The sequence below is a fragment of the Aphelocoma coerulescens genome, chromosome 13 (genome assembly GCF_041296385.1).
Source record: "Aphelocoma coerulescens isolate FSJ_1873_10779 chromosome 13, UR_Acoe_1.0, whole genome shotgun sequence".
NCBI lineage: Eukaryota > Metazoa > Chordata > Aves > Passeriformes > Corvidae > Aphelocoma > Aphelocoma coerulescens.
The window spans coordinates 5,429,531-5,448,837 of NC_091027.1; the positions used below are offsets into that span (position 1 = coordinate 5,429,531).

Here is a 19,307-nt window from a genome sequence, read left to right on the forward strand (position 1 = left end):
CGTTCCTACATTTCCTTGGTTTACAAGATATGGATTTCTCTGCTTGGTGAAACTTTATTGTGACAAAGGAAGGGGCACTGCAGTAGTGCTGGGATGCTTTTTTTGGACAGCACCATGCAGGAGGCTGCCTGTGGTAGGGCAGTCACCTTACTCCTGGACTTCCCTTTGCATGACCAAGCAGTCAGATGGGAAATAAAATCCCTTTCAGAAGGAATAGAGTGTGAAGGTTTTGGCTGTGAACTTTTCATGCTGGAAAGTGCTAAGAGAGGGAAAAAAAGAGAGGATGGACAAGACAGGTCATCTGGGCAGAATGGTACAGGCCTGGTTTCAGACACCTGGTCTCTTCCCTCCCAGGGGTTTGAGGCATGGCAAGACTGCTCAAAAGAATACGTAGGAGCCCTTCAGTGACAGCCCACAGCTTGTCTCAGCCTCCACCAACCAAAGCTACGTTATCAATGGCTGTCTCCTCACTTCCAGTACCTGCTGCTGTAAATCATACCCCAGAGCAATGCTTAAAAGAAAGCATCTAAATCACAAAATAAAACAGGTCAGAGCTGCAATTATGATCAGTGAAGCAGGCATCAGTATGTTGTGCATAATTAAAATGACTGTAGGACTTCTCTATAAATATCAGCCAGAAAAGTGTCTCTTTGTGTGTGGGCATAAAAATGAGATGCAGGAAACAGCCTGCTCTGATGTGACAACGTGACCTTGGAACAACTTTGTTGCCTCCAACCAGAGTAATTACACTGTTGAAATGTCTGATTGTGTCCCTCTTGCCATCAGCAGCAACCAAGCCTTTGCAGCAATAAATGTGGAGCAAGTAACAGTTCAATAAAGATCCACAGATAGACTCCTTGTGCAGGGGCTGCTGCTCCTTGAAGTTCTCTAAAGCCGCAGTTCCAAGAGCAGGGGCTCTCGTTTTCTCCTTTAAAAGTCTGAATGCAGCTTGGAGATGAAATCTGCTCAAGATGATAAATGGATACCATGCAAAGCTTGTCTTACACACGTCTTCAAATATTTTACTTACTGCTCATCAATCTTCCCCATCTACGCAGCATCCTTAACTACTTTGCAGTCAGAAATCCGATCCCTCCAGGGAGTTTGGGAAGCAAAATACTTTCCCGCTCTTCTCAATGCTCCGATGACAGGAAATATGGAAATGTTAAATGGAGAGTGGTGCTAAAGCAGAGATTTGCTCCAGACCACTGTGTGATTGCCAGACTGAGCCGTGGGGCAAGGGCTGGACCCACGGGCCAGGGGCAAATCCACACAGTGCACATTGGACCTTGTGAGACCCAATATTCACAGTTTCACTGGCAACAACTCAGAACCCCAAATCAAGCCTGAAATACTGTCCAAGGCAGGCTCCACAACTGAACAGATGAGTAACATCACAGTTAATGAGCAGCACAAAAGGACTGCTGCCATTAGCACAGAGAAAAACCAAAAGTTTGACAAGTGACAGCATGCGTGGTATGTTTTTATTCAGAGCTATTTCAAAACACAAATACTTCAATCAATAATCACTCACCTCCCATTCAATACCCCAGTAATCCCCTTTTGTCCAGCATAATGCCTAGACACAATTTTATTGACCCAGCAGTATTCTCCTAGGATGCACCATTCTTTGACTACTAATGACCGGATGGGTAAATTTCTCCCTGCAGCCAAGTATTTATCAGGCAGAAGGCAAATATGTGATTCATTGATTCATAAAACGTTGCAGATAAATAATAATGAAAGACCTATGCATCATTCTTGTCAATGTGCTGAGATCTGCTGAATGCACAGAGGTTGGGGGTAAAGAAAAAAAAATAATCAAAGTGTTCATCTGCAAGAACATGTAACAGATATTGAGGCAAAAGCTCACTCAGGGGCTAAAGGGACTCTGCCACCAAGACCAGATTATTAGCACTGGAAAATACACAGCCTGATCTTGTGTCCTAAAATGCAGCATCACCACATGCTCCAAAAGAAATGATCTAAACCATCTGACAGTCCAAGGAAAGGTTGCAAAAGATTTATTGATTGGGGGGGAAAACTGATGGGATTTAAGAAATTAAAGGAATTTTTTGTGGATATTTCACAAACTGAATGAGTAAAAGAGTACTTGATAAATTAATTAATATAAATTATTTTCCCTATGAAATTTCAACATGCTGGACCGCATTCAAAAGTCACAAATTAATCAAAATAAAAGCCTGCAATGAAATGAACTGGAACACTGTGTAAAATAGGAAAAATAAGCAAGGAGGAAACAGTTGTCATTCTCAAATCACTCAAAATATATCTTCCTTATAAAGAATAATGATGCATCCAAAACAGTCATTTCCTTAAAATAAGCTATATAAAGTACTGAAGGAGAGGCACATAATACATGACACTGTTGCTGCTCTGTCAGGTCACCACTTTCTTTTTAAGGTGTTATACTGCTTGAGCTTCTGCTGGGAATTCTCACTAATAAATTTCCTCTCTATGTCACTTTTCTGGACTGACATTTGAGGGATGCTTTGAAAAGATTTGGAGATCTTCTGGAATAACTACGTGCAGCTGGTAACCCTCAGCAGGCAGGAGCACAGCAGCTCCCTGGGAGAACCCCAGTTAGAGATCAGTGGTTTTGGTGCAGGACAGCAGTCAGGGAGTCTCATGAGCCATTTGGGCACAAATCCAGGTTCAGTTCCTCTTGTGCTCTAGGAAACCACACCTGGAGCAGGCAGCCAGTTCTAACACAACCTCTGTGCAGCATCTCAATGTGGGGACAGAGATGTGACAGCACAGGGGGAAAAACAACCTTGCAAAACACCAGGCCAAAGCCATTGGAACCCAATGCTGTGCTAAATAAAGTAGGAGTACTCTGAAATCCCAGCCTTTTGCACAGCTCACAGAGCAGCCTGGTCCAGCCTGGCAGCAGTTTCTGCATTTTACCAGGTCACCCATCTCCTGTTGCTCAAACTCAAAGAAAATTGGCACATGTCTGTTAATACAGTCCTCTGTCAGAGCCTGTTAAGTCCCCCTCTGCCCTTCTCCCTATCCCTCACCCTTGCAGGAGACAAACTCCATTCAAGGCAAGTAACATAAAAAAAAGCTCATTTCCTTTGAGGTTATTTACAAGTTTTACCATTAAACTTGCCCACATTATGCAAGCAGCTTGCAATCTTCCCTAATTCTCTGACTTTAATTATATAATTGAACAACCTAAAAACTCATTTTTTCCAGGAAACATTAAACATTACCATCTTAATGAAATTCTTAATGAAACCATCCTCCCTGCATGCAAATGACTGGCACTGGATTTGCTTATCACACTGATAGACAAAAGGACAAATGCCCTTCCTTTCGTCAATCATCAGGAGTGACAGCCCTTCCTAAGGACGCTCCTCCTTGGATGGATGGATAAGGCTGACACAATCACAGACAGGAGGAAATATCACAGGGGAGGGCAAGGAAGCAGCCAGGAAAGGTCAGTAAGTGGGGATAAACCAACAACAGTCAAGGCACACTTTACCTTAAGCTCAACTGAGTTCCGAGGGGCTCTGCTTCAGCTGATTCGTAACCTATGGGGTAGGAAGAGCTGGAGCAGTGAGCCAGGGGTCTCAGCAGGGTCCTGTTGCAGCCACGTACTTTCCATAAGGAAAAAACTGTGGGGCACTTTAGACACTTGACTGTTATAATCTGTTTCAAGACACATCTCAGCCTTCCCCAGCTCAAACACCCTCTTTGTGTTGCCTTTGTCTCAGAGTGACTCTTGGCTCCAACTCCACTGCTGCAGGCATGGAACATTCACCAATAAAGAAGAAACCACCTGGGAAGGAGCCCTTCCAGTGGCATGGCCCGTGTTGGGAACACTTGTCCTTCCCCATGCAGCTGGACATGCCCATCATGTCACAGCACAGAGGGATGCTGCTGTGTCGAGCAGCAGCTGTACTGCATGGACCCAAGATACCTGCAGGACTGAAACCTCCAGGAAAAGCTGCAAAAGAGCTGGGGGGAAATAGAAACCAGCACTAAACTTCCTGTGTAACTCCCATTGTCTCTCTCACCTCACCTCACCCACCAACTCACCAGTCCTTTGTACTAAACCAGCTGCAGGGGAGAGCAGCATCTGTCCCCTGCCAAGGGTGTGGAGGGACCTCTCTGGACCCAGGTCCTCTTTTGGTGCCTGGCTGCTGCTGCTCTCCACAACAGACCTTTGAGGCACTGGCCCAGCCATCACTCCCAACAATTTGATTTACAGGCTGCAGCACTGTTTTCCCAAAGCAGACCCATTTTGCTCCCTTCCAGCCTTTTCTTGCAGGGTATTTTTATGCAGCACCAAGTGCTACCCAGCTGAAGAAATTTTTGTCATGAATATTTTGGGTGCATCCATTCCTTCACTGTCACTTTGTGACCTCCAGTTCTTGTTTTTGATACCAGTTCAAAGACACCACGAATGTCTTTCATTTTTATTCCCATCAAAAACATGTGTAGTTCAAAGACACGACCTTGGTGTCTGCTTCTGCAAACAACGCTGGCCTCAATGCTACACCAAAATCCATGTCACTGAATCAGCTTGCTCGAGCCTCTTCTAAATCTAATTCTTCCTAAATCTAATTCCCACAGATAAAGAGCAGAATAGTTTTATTCAATAAGCATTAATTAGTTCTTTTTTCGCCACTCTCCTGCTTCACTGCACTTACAGCGTCCTACCCCTTTGGCCCCCAGGTACACCTCACCCTGCTGCAGCTCCCAGATTCTCCTGATGATTTATTGACACTAAAACTCAAGCCCCAGGTGCCTTTCCTGATTTACACTAAGATCTGCAACTATGTGGTACGTGGTCACAGTAAACTTCAAAATAAACAGAGATAGCTGGGGTTAGTAATTTAAAAGGAAAGAAGAAAAAAGCAAAGAGGTGTCAGTGTCCTGGCACTACCCTAACCAGAAGGTCTGGGAGGGAATACTGCAAGAGTTAAAGATCCAGCAGAGCTTTGGAGATGGGGATCTGAACCTGAACCTTGTGTGGCCTCCACTAAGGGCATTCTGCTCCTCAGATTCCCGCTGCTGTCAGCTGAATGTCTGGGAGTTTTAAAGACATAAAGGCAAAATGTTATTTTCCATTTCAAGGCTAAAAAATATAAATATTTTTGAGTCAGCTACAAATATCTGACAAGCTAATTGCTTAGTATCATTAGCAGATTAAAGAATTAATTTTACTTAGGTCATGAATGTAATCCAGGTGAATTTCTTATGCTGGTTTGAAGAAAAAGTTAGGGAGCCTTGATTTGACAAGCTCCCACCTATCACGGTATCCCGCAGTGGTAGGGAAGAGGAGATCCAACAGGCAGGAACTGTGCAGCAAGATTCCTTTATTTAATTATTTTACAAACTCTTTTATAGACTTTTTTTCTTCATAGTCTAATTGGTCAAAGGTTCAGCCACCCCTTGGGGTGATTGGCTAAAATCCTAAAACATCCATTGTCAAAATATTTTTCTAATGTACCATAAACAAAGCTCTGCAAGGTCCCAGGTGTTCATAGTTTATAGAACTCTCCTAATATCTTCTGTGACAGAGAAAAGTATCTCACGGGACTGGAAAGAAGCAAGAGAAATTCTTGCTAGCAGCAATATTTGTATCCACACCCACCACCAGTCTTGATCTCTCAGCTAAAAAAAATCTGCCAAGTTCTCCCCACAGTTGCAAATTAGTTCTATTTTCTAGCTCTCCATCTTTCCTTAAGGTACTACAGCCCTGCCAGCACCAGACCATTATCTGTGTCCAGAGCAGAAATGCTTTTTAAAGCTCTGGTAGGCAAAGATGTCCTTGATGCCATGACAGCTCATGGTCCTAAACAACAACAGGAATAACACAACTCACAATTAACACAGTCTTGGTGCTCAAATGGTCCAGCTGAAACCAACTGATAGATTTGTTCAGTAGAGTAAGAAAACATCCACAAAGCACAGGGGATCAAAACATGGCCATTGAGGCCCAAATCAACTCATTAAAAAAAATTAATGGGAGCAATTCCATTGGCCTCAGTGGGAATTCAGTCCAGTGTACAGCTTATAAAGCACTTTCACCAAGTGCCTTTCATTCGAGGCTCTTTACAGCAGAGGTGCATCATTATTTGCTATAACCCCAGAACCTTCCCCTGGTCTGCTTTGTTTTTCACTCTATGATTCATTCCAGTCTCTCAGAGTATTCCCTAGTTGTGCATTTTTGTCCTTGGCATTGTTTTCTGTCCTTTGCATCCCGAGTGCTGTATTCCTCAGCAATTATTTATAGAAGAGACCCATCCAGCCCCAGATCCGTGCCCCAGCTGTATCTCAGTGCAGCTCCAGCTGTTTTCCTCCCAGGAATTCCATCACCTTTTTGCTCTCAGATTGCAACTCAACATTCCTGACAGCTCATCCTCTCTGCAGGAGCAGAAATCTTACCACATGGAAGATTTCCCTTTAGCCTCCACGACAGCCATTTGCACATGGAAGCATGAATTCTAAAAGGGGGGTCCCCAAAAATCTACTTTTTTGGGCTATTAAATCTAGGACAACATCGACATCCTATTTTACTCTGATATAAAATTTGGCTCTTTATTCACCCCAATAGAAAGCCTTATTATTTTTTATCATGGTAGCATTTGTGAAGACAAAAAGCAACTCAAAGTCCTCAAATCACACATGCTTGGACACACCAGGCCAAAACCAAGACTCCATCCCACTTGCTACACAGATTCCTGTCTGGCTTGGTCTTCTCTCTCTTCTCTTTCCTTTCCTCTCTATTCTTCTCCATTTGTAAAAGAAGAAATAATTTTTGCCTTTCCAAGTGGGAAATCTCCAGCGACAGGGTGGGAAAGGGAAGTCTTTAGCAGTGGGAAGGGGAGGACAGCCAAGTGCCTTGGAGATGCACCAGAAGTGCTGACTCTGCCCCTGAAAAACCTCCATGGCTCTGGCCAGGAAGGATGCCCTTTCCAAAGGGGGGCTATTGATTGCAAGGAACCATCCCACCACCACCCCCTGGCACGAGGTCACTGCAAAACTTCCCCTCCTCTCACTCACATCTGTCTTGTTGAGCCTGTGGAGATTCTGCAGATTACAGCAGAGCAACTGAATTACTCCAGCTAATGAGAATGTAATGTTTCATTGCCAACTTCCACAGTCACTTAAATCTATCCTTATCTAATTAATTTTGCAAAACAAAAAGTGACTAGGTAAATAAACTCCACAAGCTGACAGCTGTAATCTTACGAGTTACTGTTCGGTCAGCAAACAGATCAAGACAGTGTAAGGGGGCCAAAGAGGAAAGGATGAAGAAATTACCCAGTGAATGATTGACTTTAAACAAGTGCAAAACTTGGGGAGGGCAAAAAAACCCCACAACTGACCCACTTTAGCTCTGTAGAAGTGCCACCACTGCCATCCTGCTATTGAAAGGCACAGAGGCTCATGAGTGGAAACAAAATAGAGCCGAGCTACGCAGAGCTAAGGCAGCCACAGCCCATCTCAGAAAAGCAAAATTAAACATTAGCAATGACCCATTTCCTCAGCAGGAGCCAGCCGAGCTAATCTGGCACTGGAGGAAACACGCTGAGGGTTTTCCCACACAGAGATTGCTCTCTGCCAACACTTCCACTAATCCACCTTGCCCCAAAATGGTTGACCATTTCTGTTTAAAGAAATAAGTGGGGATTAAGAGGAGGAAGCCTGAAATCCAACTGTATTGAAATTAAACTGGCAGGGAAGGTGAACTGCTGAGAAAGAGGGATTTGCTCTGGAAAGGGATGCAGAGCTGCTGTGGGATAGGGGGGGGGAGTTGTACAGGGGGTGTAGCAGTCACACCCCAGTGATGCCCTCACTAGCATGGGGGGATGCTCATTTCTGGGGGTTTGTACTTGGTTTTTTCTTTCTTAAGTAGAAAAAGGAATTCCCTGCCTGTTCACCTCTGCAGAAACAAGCTCAAACATTACTTTAGCCACACAGACAGACCTTCCACTTGTGCTGCAGGTGAATGTTTCCACTTAAGAAATCTAAACTGCAGTGGCATCAAGGTTGGACTCGACAATCTTAAAGGTCTTTTCCAACCTAAATGATTTTATGATTCTATGACAGCTGCTTTAAGTGTTTGCTCCCATCTTCTCCACCTCACTCCCCTCTGCCACACTTATACTTACTTTGCCTATATCTACAGACATTTGTATTCTCTTTGCTACCAGTTCCATTTGCCCACTTCTTCCCTTAAAAAAAAAAAGAAGGCAGGCCCTCCACTGATGCCTCCTGGCAGAGATCTTTCACTGCAATCAGAGCAATCCTCATTTATTCCAGCTGAGGATCTGACCACAGGACTTCTAGTGCTTGAGCTGTAATAGAAGTAGAATCAGACCAGGCCATTACATGCTTGGGAGATGTCCAAGACACTTTCAGGTGCTACAGAAAGCAGTGCCAGCAATTCTGCAATTTGTATGGATTTTTTTTTCCCCATCTGAATCAAACAGGGATGATCAGTGCAATGGGTAGGACACACAGAGATCTTCTCCAGGCACTCTTTTGATTATCTAACAAGCCAAAATCTGCCACAAGTTTTAGTTCCAGGGTGAGGAGTCCAGGGACATGCACCAGCCCATTTTACAATTCAAGGCTTACTTACATTCCTTTTTTTGTTTGTTTTCCGTCCAAAAAGCAAGAGAGACCCCAAAAGTCAGACAGTCTGGTGTGGTACTGCTGCAAGGGCCAGGACCCTAAATATGTGCCATTTCTGGCCAAGAGCCATCTTCAGATCCAAATTGGGACAATTTATTTAAATTTGAAAGGAAGTTCAAACTACACAAAAAATCCAATCAAAGCAAACAACTGACACAAGAGACTGGTCACATTTTACACCTAAGCATCCAAAGAGAAGTGGATTTTTATTCTCCCTTTCTTCCTTCAGACTGAAATCATGTTTTTTCCTAATTCTCCACAGGAAACATAGGCCAAGATGAGACAAAGGACGGACACCAGACACGACCAGGTCGTATCTTGAACCACCACATTTTCAACAAGAACACGTAGTAATTACATTCAGGACCCTAAAGGGCTGCCTCCCTCAGTACACATGGTCCAGTCCACAGGAGACTGTTGTACAAATCTTTGGGGATAATAATGATAATCTTCATCTTCTAAATACAATTATGCCTGGATAAGGGACAGGGCACATTCTGCTGAACTCCAGCTACACAGAAGTCACAAACCCCTCCCTGGAATACTGAAACAGAGCTGCCAGTTCCTCTCTACCCAACTGCTCTCAGTGGACCAGGCCACTACTGTTTGCTTAATAAAGTGTTTTACAAGACAAACCAAGAGCATCACAGGGTGACAGTGACACGGGAACCAGCCTCAGCCCAAGAGCTGTATCAATCTGTCACTGCACATGTGGGCCAGCAAAGAGCCTGACCCTGCACACACCAACAGCAGTTCTTCCTTGCAGGAGGAGAACTCAGCCAAAGCCTGACAAATACAATTAACAGGTGAGGAAAGACATGTCCAAGAACAAACAGGTCTGTTTGTACAGTTATTTTTGCACTAGGATGATGCATTCTGGCATAACCTGCCATGCCCTCCATTTCTATCCCTCTAGCACTCTGCTGGTCTCCCAGGAAGGCCAGGAATAGGAATATGGCTCTTTTTTCTAAGCAATCTCATTTCTTTCTTAGTTTGTCTCTCTCTACTAATGTCTTAGGTTAACTAATTGAATTCAAGTTGCTTAATTGAAACATCTTGGGTTAACTAATTGAATTCAAGTTGAGACATGTTAAATGCAGTGCCTGTTTCTGATGCAGCAGGAGGGGGGAAAAAAACCTCAAACAGGGAATGTCAGAGCCCTCTGCATTTGTTGGCAGCTTTTTTTTTTTTTTTTTTTTTTACTATGACATGGATTAGGATCATCAGAACAATATTATGGAGACTATTCAAATTTCTAGCCAAGAACGAGAGAGAAGATATTCCTTTTGTACAACAACATTTCTGTAAATTTTGTTTAGCTTGCGTGGGATACAGTTAATTACAGTAATCTATCAAACTGGCACAAGGTAGTATTCACACACAAAGTTTTTCCTGCAGTCAGGATCCTTAGTTTTATATGAGACTGGTTTGTGCTAATTGAATTTTCACTTGGGTAGATAAAATCTTTAACAACTCTGGAATAACTAAGTGCTCTTTGTTCAATGATGTGGATCAGAATGATTTACAGCACCTTTCACATAATCATGCTAATTTTGCTTTCATATGATTAATTAAAACAATATGTTCTTTCTTTGTAAAATAGAATTAGTGCACCCAAGGAGACAGGTTTTATTGCAGACTTCTCTTTCTGGTACTAAAAGCAATTTTCACACACCACCTTTTTGGCAAAGCTAAAGGAACACACTTAAGTGGGCAAGGAAACTGCAGCTGGGGTCAGATCCCTCCATGGAGTGCCACCAACAGGATTTGCAGGTTGCACCAGGGATGGTTCAGCCCCCGTGCCAGAAGGAAGATTTTGGGATCTCCAGGCCAAAGTCCCTTCCCACTGCCACAGTTTCCTGTAGACCATCTCTCTCTCATCACATCTAGAGCAAAATTGGACACTACTGCAACAGCACAGGAACTCAAATGCTAAAATAGATCGTGTTTGTGGTCCAAGCTCTGGATTCAGCACATGCCTGTGGAACAGGATATCTGACTGTGATGGTCACACTGAGTCTGACCCGTGGGAAGGGTGAGAGGGAACTTGACAGGGCATTGCTCTGCGTGTTGGGTGCCAACTTTACATTGTCCTTTCCAGTTTTTGTTATTGTTCCTTGGCAACATTATTTAGATCTTCTCCTTGAGGTAAATACTGATGAAATAGCCCAGATAATGAGACCTGTTAGAGGAGAGTGGTGAAGTGGATCCCATGGGGGACTCTGGAGGGGAGGCAGGTGCTCTGGCTGATGGCAAAAAGTGAAGAGGGAACCTCAAGAGATGCTCTAATGGCACCAAAGGGGTAATTGTACAACCTGATGCATGAGAATGTAGATTCACAACCATCATTACAATTAATAGCAATCATGTGGATGGCTAAACTCCCCCACAGAGCACTCAGTATTTACCTCCAAGGGTTCCCTCCTGTCTTATTTCACTTCAAGTCTGGATCAAAGCTGGACCGGAAAGATTACCCAACCCAAAGTTTCAAACACACCAAAGTATCACAACTCTGATTACATGCCTGGATCTAGGACTTTCTTTAATGCATGAAACAATGAAGAAAAGCCAATAATGCTGGGTTTCTTTAACCAATTTTTAAAAAATCACAATAAGAAGTTTATTTTCATCTGTCAGCCCAAAACCTCAAGGCACTTTGCCTGAAGTGCCCGTGTGTACCAGCAAAAAGAAACCCCTCAGCTGCCAAATGTCACATTTGGCAGTAAACCTACCAATCAAACCATACAGAGAAACCTGCATAGAGGCATAATTACAAGGAGAGTGAAGATCAGCCAAGGTAATCCTTTGTGTGGCAAAAAAAAAAAAAAATCAACACTGGACAGATTGAATTAGAATATAACCAGTACCTGAATCTAATACCAATGCTAAAATGTGCTGGGCAGAAAACAGAATACCTTTTGGAAAGCAGCTGTGAAAAATTTAGGCATCAAGTAGAGACAGCCCATCAGCAGGTAAAGGAATTCAAGAAATCAATCAAGTTTAGGACAAGCTGAGTATAGATGGAACAAGCACTTCCACTGATGCAAGGAAAAACAAGCACTCCCAAAGAGTCTGGAAAAGACATCCTCTCAGGAAAGCAGTGCATTTGATATGGACACTGCAATGGAAATACTAAACCCAGTCCTGACTCCTATAAAAGACTGATGCAGAACAAGCCAAGGAAAAGAAAAGGAAAAGTTTTGCATCCATGTTTTTCTGTCCCTATCAAAGAGTTTCCAAGGACTGTCTGATTAAAGGACCTTCACCACACCCTCTGCTGTAACTATCTCCACATCTCAGCTTGCTTTCTCCAGCAGGCAGGAAGGCAGACAGTTATTGGGAAAATTCCTGCTGCTGCAAGTAACTCCTGGTGCACACAGTCATCTCCAGGGCAGGGGATGAGCAAACCAGCAAACTGCATGTGACAGGCCACTTACTGCACTTCATGGCAATGCTCAGGATGCAGTTTGACTACAGTCCTACCAGGCTCTAATTTAGGTGTCATGACTGCTTCTCTTCAGTGCCTGATGCACGAAGAGAAGCCCTGGCCTGTTCCTGGTCTTAACCTCTCCGTGCTCCCTGCAGCTCATGGATACAGCAGCTGCAGCAGGCAAGGGAGCTGCCCCTCAGTCCTGTATCTTCGGTGCTATTGTATAAAATAAAAACTCCCTCTAGGAAAACAAGGAGAGAACAGACTAATGGGCTGCTCCTGGCTCAGGGTGGTCTGGATACCACCAATGGTCAGACACTGTGGTCAGTCTGTCTGTCCTCTCACTGCATCCATCAGTCCCAAGCAGGCTGGGAGCCACACTCTGCTGCCACCTCCTCCAGTGATTGACATTTCCTGCCTCTGTAAAATTAATTTGATGACTGAATTAGACTAATAATTGTTTCATTTCCAAATATGGTCTCTGGGTGCATTTGACTTAGAGCATGTTTCTCTTGGGAGGTGCCAGGGAGATCCAGTTATATTACTTATGGAATCTGGGCTAATTTAATTAATTTTTGATGGAAAGTGCTTGATTTTGCAGATGGTAGCTGTCTGCAGGGCCACACACAGTTGCTGGTATCTTTTCACTTCCTCTGTGATGCAAGAGATGATAGAGGGCCCAATTAATAAAGTCACCTTGAGAGGGAGACCTCCTGTTAGTGGGAGAACCAGAAGTGGTTCACCATTTGGGAAAATTCTGGTTTCCTTATATCCATACTATCAAGCACTCACCCACACACAATATGCCTCTTGAAAACAACTGAATGCTGAGGGAGTCCATATGTCCACACTTTCACAAAGTCTTTCAAAGCAAGGTAACAATTAGAAGCATATTTATAAATGACATCCTGAAATTGTGCCCTTTCCCTCTTTCACCGGGCATCACCTCCAGTTCCATGTGCTCCCGCTGGACCCTGCCAGCCCTACACAAAGGTTCTCATCCCATGTCAAAAGTCTGGGGCCTTGAGTGCTGACAATGCAGAAATAGCACCAGAGTAAATGACAATAAACAGTTGTTTCAAAAGTAACCTGTACTGTTCAGACAATTAAATCCCATTTTCCACTCGTCCCCAGCCAAGGGAAGAGTCACAGGCCTCCACCCAGGAGCATCACACGTGCTTCTTGTGCTGCCACCAATGTCCAGAGCAGCCTCAAAGTCATTGCTAGGGCTTCTACCAAGCTCCCTAGGGAAGGCTGCTCCTCTCCACTCTCTGCCTTAAATTCTCTATGGAAAAGGGAAAACATTTTTGTTTCTTGCCCTCCATCTTGGCTACCCAGATCACTTCTTCCTGCAAGTCCAACCACTGCTCACTGTAAGTACACACAGAATCCAGTCCTGCAAAAGGCACAGGGTCTCTGATCTCACAGGGATTGAGATACCAACATGACACAAGCAAAATTAAATTGAGCCAGTCAGCATTTCATGGTAAGTGCCCTGTCAGCAGGCAGAAGTGAGGTGGAGAGTATCAACTCATCCGCACAGCTCACAGGAAATCCTGACAGGCACTTCAGTCTGCAGAGCATGAAACACAATGGTAAAGATGCATCTTGGAATTTGAGATTTACTCTCAAGGGCGAAGTGTTTGAGTCTGCTGAACCATGCACAGCTTTAAACAGCACAGAGAATAAGGAGCATCAGCTCAGTTGCTTTCTCCAGAAAAGATGCACAAGATCTAGGTCATTGTCTGTCAGCAGTGAGGAGGAAACCTCCCCAGAGAGAATTAGCCAGAGGAGGAGGAGGAGGAAGTTAGGAAGTGAAGGTGGAATAGTTTTACAAAAAATGAGGAGGTAAGAAAAAGCTCTCCAGAGCTCTGAATCATCCTACAGATGAAGAAAATGGTGGATTTTAGTGGTACTGTGAGATGCTGGGTGGCCTCAACCCCACTCCTAAATGTGGATCACTTTCTATCATAACTGGTGAAAGTATTATTTCCATTTAAATATCCATTCTACAGGGGCCAAACCACAATTTGTAAGGTTTTATCCCTCAAACTCTCTCAAAGCACTGAAGGAAGGAGCAGACAGAAAGGAAATGGCACACACAGAACCATGCCCAAGGGTGGCCTTGTAAACTCAGGTGTCCTCTCCTCAGGCACTGTGATCTGCCAGGGACTGCACACACATCAGCAGAGGCAGCTGAGGATACTTCTATGGGGTTTGGTGCCATCACAGCAGAAGCTCTCACCATGAAACCCTGGCAGTGACAGATTATTTCTACACACAGTTCTTTCCTGTTTATTACAGAGTCATAAAATAGTTCGGGTGGGAAGGGACCTTTAAAAGCCATCTAGTTCAACCCCCCCACACTCAGATTCTTGAGACAAGCCTTCATTCTGGACATTCATTTCTGTTAATGAGGCTCAGAGACCAAAAAATCCAAAGCCAGAAGAGTGAACACACACACCCAGCAGCATCCACACACACTCACAACAGCCAGCTTGGTCCCTCACGACTCCCCTTGGGACACAGGAGGGCTAGAAAGAGAAAAGCTTGATCCGGCAGTGCTGACATTATAAGGCTTCCAGTACAATATTAAATTAGAGGCTTGGTAGTCCCTGCAGGACCACATACTGTTACTTGTAATACAGTTGAGCTACACTTAAAATGAGGCCTTGTGAAAGGAATAGACTACTGTAAAAATAATTAATTTTCTGTACTCCAGATCAGAGCTGCAGCACTGGCGTGAGGCCTTTGGAAACAAATGACCAAAAAGCAATAAACCTATTAAAAATAAGCTTCTACTGCACCAAAAGGGTGAAATAGTGATCTGTCAAAGGAATGGCACAGTTAAATGAACGTGTTTTCTGTTTTACAAATCAAAGCAAATGTCCCACAGAAATGGATCTTTTTGGAACAAGTGCTTCCTTTAGGACTGGGCATGTTGGAACTGCAGCCTGACTTTACAGCACGGCTGTGCATTAAGCAGACTTTTACTAGAGCAGAGAAGTTATGGATGTAGTTAGTCAGGAAAAAATTAAAAGATGATTATCAGTATGGTTAGGCATTAGAGACCTGGAGAGAGACTAAGCTTGGCATGGAAAATGCTCTGGAGCTGCCGCTTTCAGTGCATGGTAGTGACTGTGTCCAGTGCCTTGAGCAGAGACCCTGCTTAAAGGCAAGTTCCCCTTTTCCCAGTGACGCTGGCTCCAGTCTATTCCTTGCCAGAGACAGCTGTGGTTTGCACCCCTGGTAGGTTGCAGCAAGGGCACATCCAATTTATTCCAACCTCTGGCCCCCAATTGCTGAATTTCATGACAGAGACCGACCACTTTTGTGTCCTGTCATAGGGACCTCCATCAGGTTACACAGATCCTGTGCATTACATATTCTCAGCCCCATTGCTCCAAAAATATGTGTACTTTGGTAAAAGTCGTAGGGTTTGATGTCAGAAAAGGTTTGGCTTTTCTCCCAGCCTGATGCAGACAGGTCAGATATTTGTAACCCACCCACGCAGGTGATGGTAGTTTTGTACCTTTGAAAACAAACAACTAAAATATTTCTAGGAGCTGCAGTTCCTCAGAAAATTATCAGGCAAGGACTTAAAATGGCAGAACCAGCAATGGTTATGTGTATCCAAAACACACCCGTAGTGGTGAGAGGGAAACTGCCTCACCCTCAGGCCTTGCAAAAATTCATCCAGTCCCTGCAGTTTTCCAAAGTGACAAGGCTTTATTCACCTAAAAGAGATGTATCCAGATTTTGATGAGCTCTTGCTGCTTTTTAATCTATCACTCAGGGAGCTGCTCTTGCAGGGAGCATTTGACACTGAGTGAGAGGCAGCAGTGCCTGGCAAAACCTGACTTGCCTGTTTTTACAGAGGCTGTGTTTGAGCATCCATCAGGTGTGCTGCGTGCACAGCCCAGCCAGACTCTGCTCTCTGGAAAGTTTGGCAGACATCACAGCACTGTCTCTCACTCAGAGAGAGAGAGTTTTTTCTTCTCTCACTATGCAGATGAAGGAGAAACTCGAGACAGTCACCCTTCCTCCTCACACTGCTTTTACTCTTCACAGTAACAGCATTGCTGAGCTCTACAAAGTCTCCATCTTTTACTTGCTCTGAGTGTGGTAAGATGCAGCAATTTTATTCCACCTTTAATAACATGGAAACTGGCATTTAATTTTTAATGTTAGCTTAAAACCCAGGAGGTTGCCGAGCTTTACAGGTGAAATCAATCTCCTCTTGGGTCATTTGGAGAGTTCAAGAGTCCGACATCACTGCCGGCAAATAATCCCTTCCTCCCCCTCTTCCCTCCTCTCTCCAACACCCTTTCAATTTTGCTGGACTAAAGGCAGGGGTAAGGTCAGACGACTGGCTGGGCTCCTGGGGTACTGCAGGGGCCATAAAGCAACAGGAATTAAAGCAGGATATACATGCCAGGTTATCGAGCCCATTTCCTGGCCAGTGCAGTTTAGTGGCCACACGTTCCCTTGTGCTTTATCTACAGCTCTGGAACAGAGCTTGCTGCTACCCCTTTCTGGTCACTAGGACTTTGCAGCTCCTAGGCTGACCTGCAGGCTGGTTTCATCCTACCTGCAAAGGCTGTCTTGTCTAAGAAGAAAAAAAAAACCCAATGCATAAAGGAATAGATAAGAACATATTCCTGCAGAGATGAGTCCCTGAGGTTTTAGAGTTTCCTGCACTACCAGCAAGTTCACCAGACTTGTGACATGGGTCTGTACCACCAGTGTTTTAAAACCTACTTTAGAGAACAGACTGCTTTTTCTTCTCTTTGGATTTTCTAAAGGGAAAGAACAAGGGACCAGAATGGAAGAGGGGAGTGGAAAAAAGCCACAAATAGGATCAGTTCCAAGAATATCAGCTACTTGTCAGCTCTGCAAAATAGCTGTTAATTTATAGAGGAGAAGCGTGCAGGTTCTGTCAGAGCCATACGTCAAAGCTTTCTCACTATGATCCCTGGCTTTATTTGGCCTTCATATTATGGACCCAATTGGATTTCTCTGGGTCTGGATAAACTGCACAAGGGTGATGTACACTGTGATTTATTGCTGCAAGTGCTTAAAATGCCTCCCACTAAATTTGTAGTGACCTTATCACACTATTAAAACCTGAAGTAAATAAGTGCACTGAGTAAAGGTTAACACCACCTCAGATAAAACAAACAGCAAACAGAGGGGATAGGAGATTCCCACCCCCATCGCTGGCACAATCCAGGAAATGAAATTGCTGGATGTCCTGGCAGCACCAGGGAAGAAGCCAGAGGATGCAGAGCCATGCAGAGATAAGGAATGTGGTTTAACACCTCAGCCCAGCCCTGCAGCCCAACGAGCAGCACAGCTTTGCTCGTGCTCTGCTCTGACGTATTTTCACCTCGGGAAGCCCCTGGATCAGGACCCACAATGAACAGCATCCCTCTGCCTCCAACCCAGGCTGGGCAAACACAGCAGCACCGAGGCTCACAGGGCTCCCTCTGTGCAGGGAGCCTGCATCGAGCATCAAAGCCCAAAAAACCACAGAAGAGGACAGAGCAGTAACTTCTGAAGCAATAGCTCTGCAGCCACAAGAAGATCCTTTTGAGAAAAAAAGCTTTACACTGTGGTCTCAAAAGAGAGTCATCACCAAATCTAGCTGAGAGTTTCAAACAGGAGCTGAGTATTTTCCCTATAGTAATTGGTTCAGGTTTATTTTCTAAAAGGCCATGCCCAGGTCATGTCTTCTATTGTCTCTGACAAAGATTTATAAGTTAGCAGATACCTGAATAAAATTAGTATCATGAAGTAGAGGAGCCCTTGGAGAAACATGAACAAGATCAACAAATGCAGACACTCATCCAGAGAAAGAAGAAGAAACTTTTAAGCCATGGATTTGAACAGATTCCTTACTGGTTTGTAGAGGGAGATACTCTCATCTCCTGGTGCTCATTGTTACAGCCAGATAACAATAAAGTTTTCTGCAACTCAGAGCATGAGAACACACCTTCCCCACATCAGAACTCAAATGAAAAGCAAAATTTATGGAGGGGGAAAGCATTTTTCATTAGAAAAAATTAAACACCCCCCAAAAAAGGTGGTTTAAGTCCTCAAGACAAGAGGAAAAAAAATGCACCAATTTCTTAATGAAAGCTGAAGCAGGTTTTGTCCATTTGGCCTCAGCAGTTAGAAATGGGTTTTTTTGTTCCAAAATAAATATTCATTTCATGTAAGTGTGAAGTTCTGAAAGTTTCTCTCCAAACATTAAACTGTTTGAATATAACATTTAGTCCTCCCAGCCTCATTTTCTCTCTGATACATCAGCAAAGGTGAGTCAGGTCATTAGAATTGCCTTCCTTTTTATTCCAACAACAGTTGTGATAATAAATTCATTATTTTCATAATTGCTCCATTAGAATTTAGTAATAGATTCACATTAATTTCAAAAGTCCTACTATGAGGCATTATGCAAACAAAATAAGAAACAATTAAATTTAAATTTATCTAAAATCCTATTTAGAAGGCATTATCCAAACAAAATAAGTAATACATAGCATGAAATTTATCTAACATCCTATTAAAAATGATAACTTTGAGGCCAAAGAAAGTATTTTACATAAAAGCACACAGGGTAATTGACTTTTTCTGCTGTGCTCTTGAAGCAGGAGCTGATAGCCAGTGCTAGTGCAAAAACAAACAGAACTGCTGGGCAGCCACAGAGGCTTCACACCCCCAGGGCTGATCCCAGCAGCCCACCCAAGACCCCTCAACTCACCCAGGCTGTCTCACCCTCCCCAATAATTTTACTTTAGGAATTTAGAGATTTGTTACCCCAGTAAGAAACTCACTTTTGCTAGAGCAGCCAGGACTCCTCGGGAAGCTTCTTCCTCCTGCCGTCAAGCCTCCGGGTTAAGAAATTCTTCTCCTGTAGCTGCAGGGAAGCTCCATGGGTGGTGTTTCCTCCTGCCAGCACCAGCAGGTAACCACAGCCTCACCTGGGCAGCTCCACACCCCCAGAGCCTCCAACAACAGCTGTGAGGAGAAGCTCTGAGTGCTTCACCACAAACCCTTTTCACCTGGTTTGACCTGGGCCACTTAACTCAGGAGCAGAGTGTTTCAAGGAGAAAATACTTTTAAACCCAAGGCACCTGATGCTCCTGCCAGATTTGTCCAGTGTTCCTGCACTTTCCTTGCAGAAAGCACAGCAGATTAT

At 44.0% G+C, this 19,307-nt stretch overlaps 1 protein-coding gene across 1 annotated transcript in view; it reads right to left on the minus strand.

Annotated features, from left to right (window-relative positions):
• SGCD (sarcoglycan delta) overlaps positions 1-19,180 on the minus strand; it is a 504,819-nt gene extending 485,639 nt beyond the window's left edge. Inside the window, exon 1 of the mRNA XM_069028492.1 lies at positions 18,943-19,180. The gene's annotated coding sequence lies outside the window, so the exon portion shown is untranslated. The remainder of the gene's footprint in view (positions 1-18,942) is intronic.
• Positions 19,181-19,307: the final 127 nt, after the last annotated feature.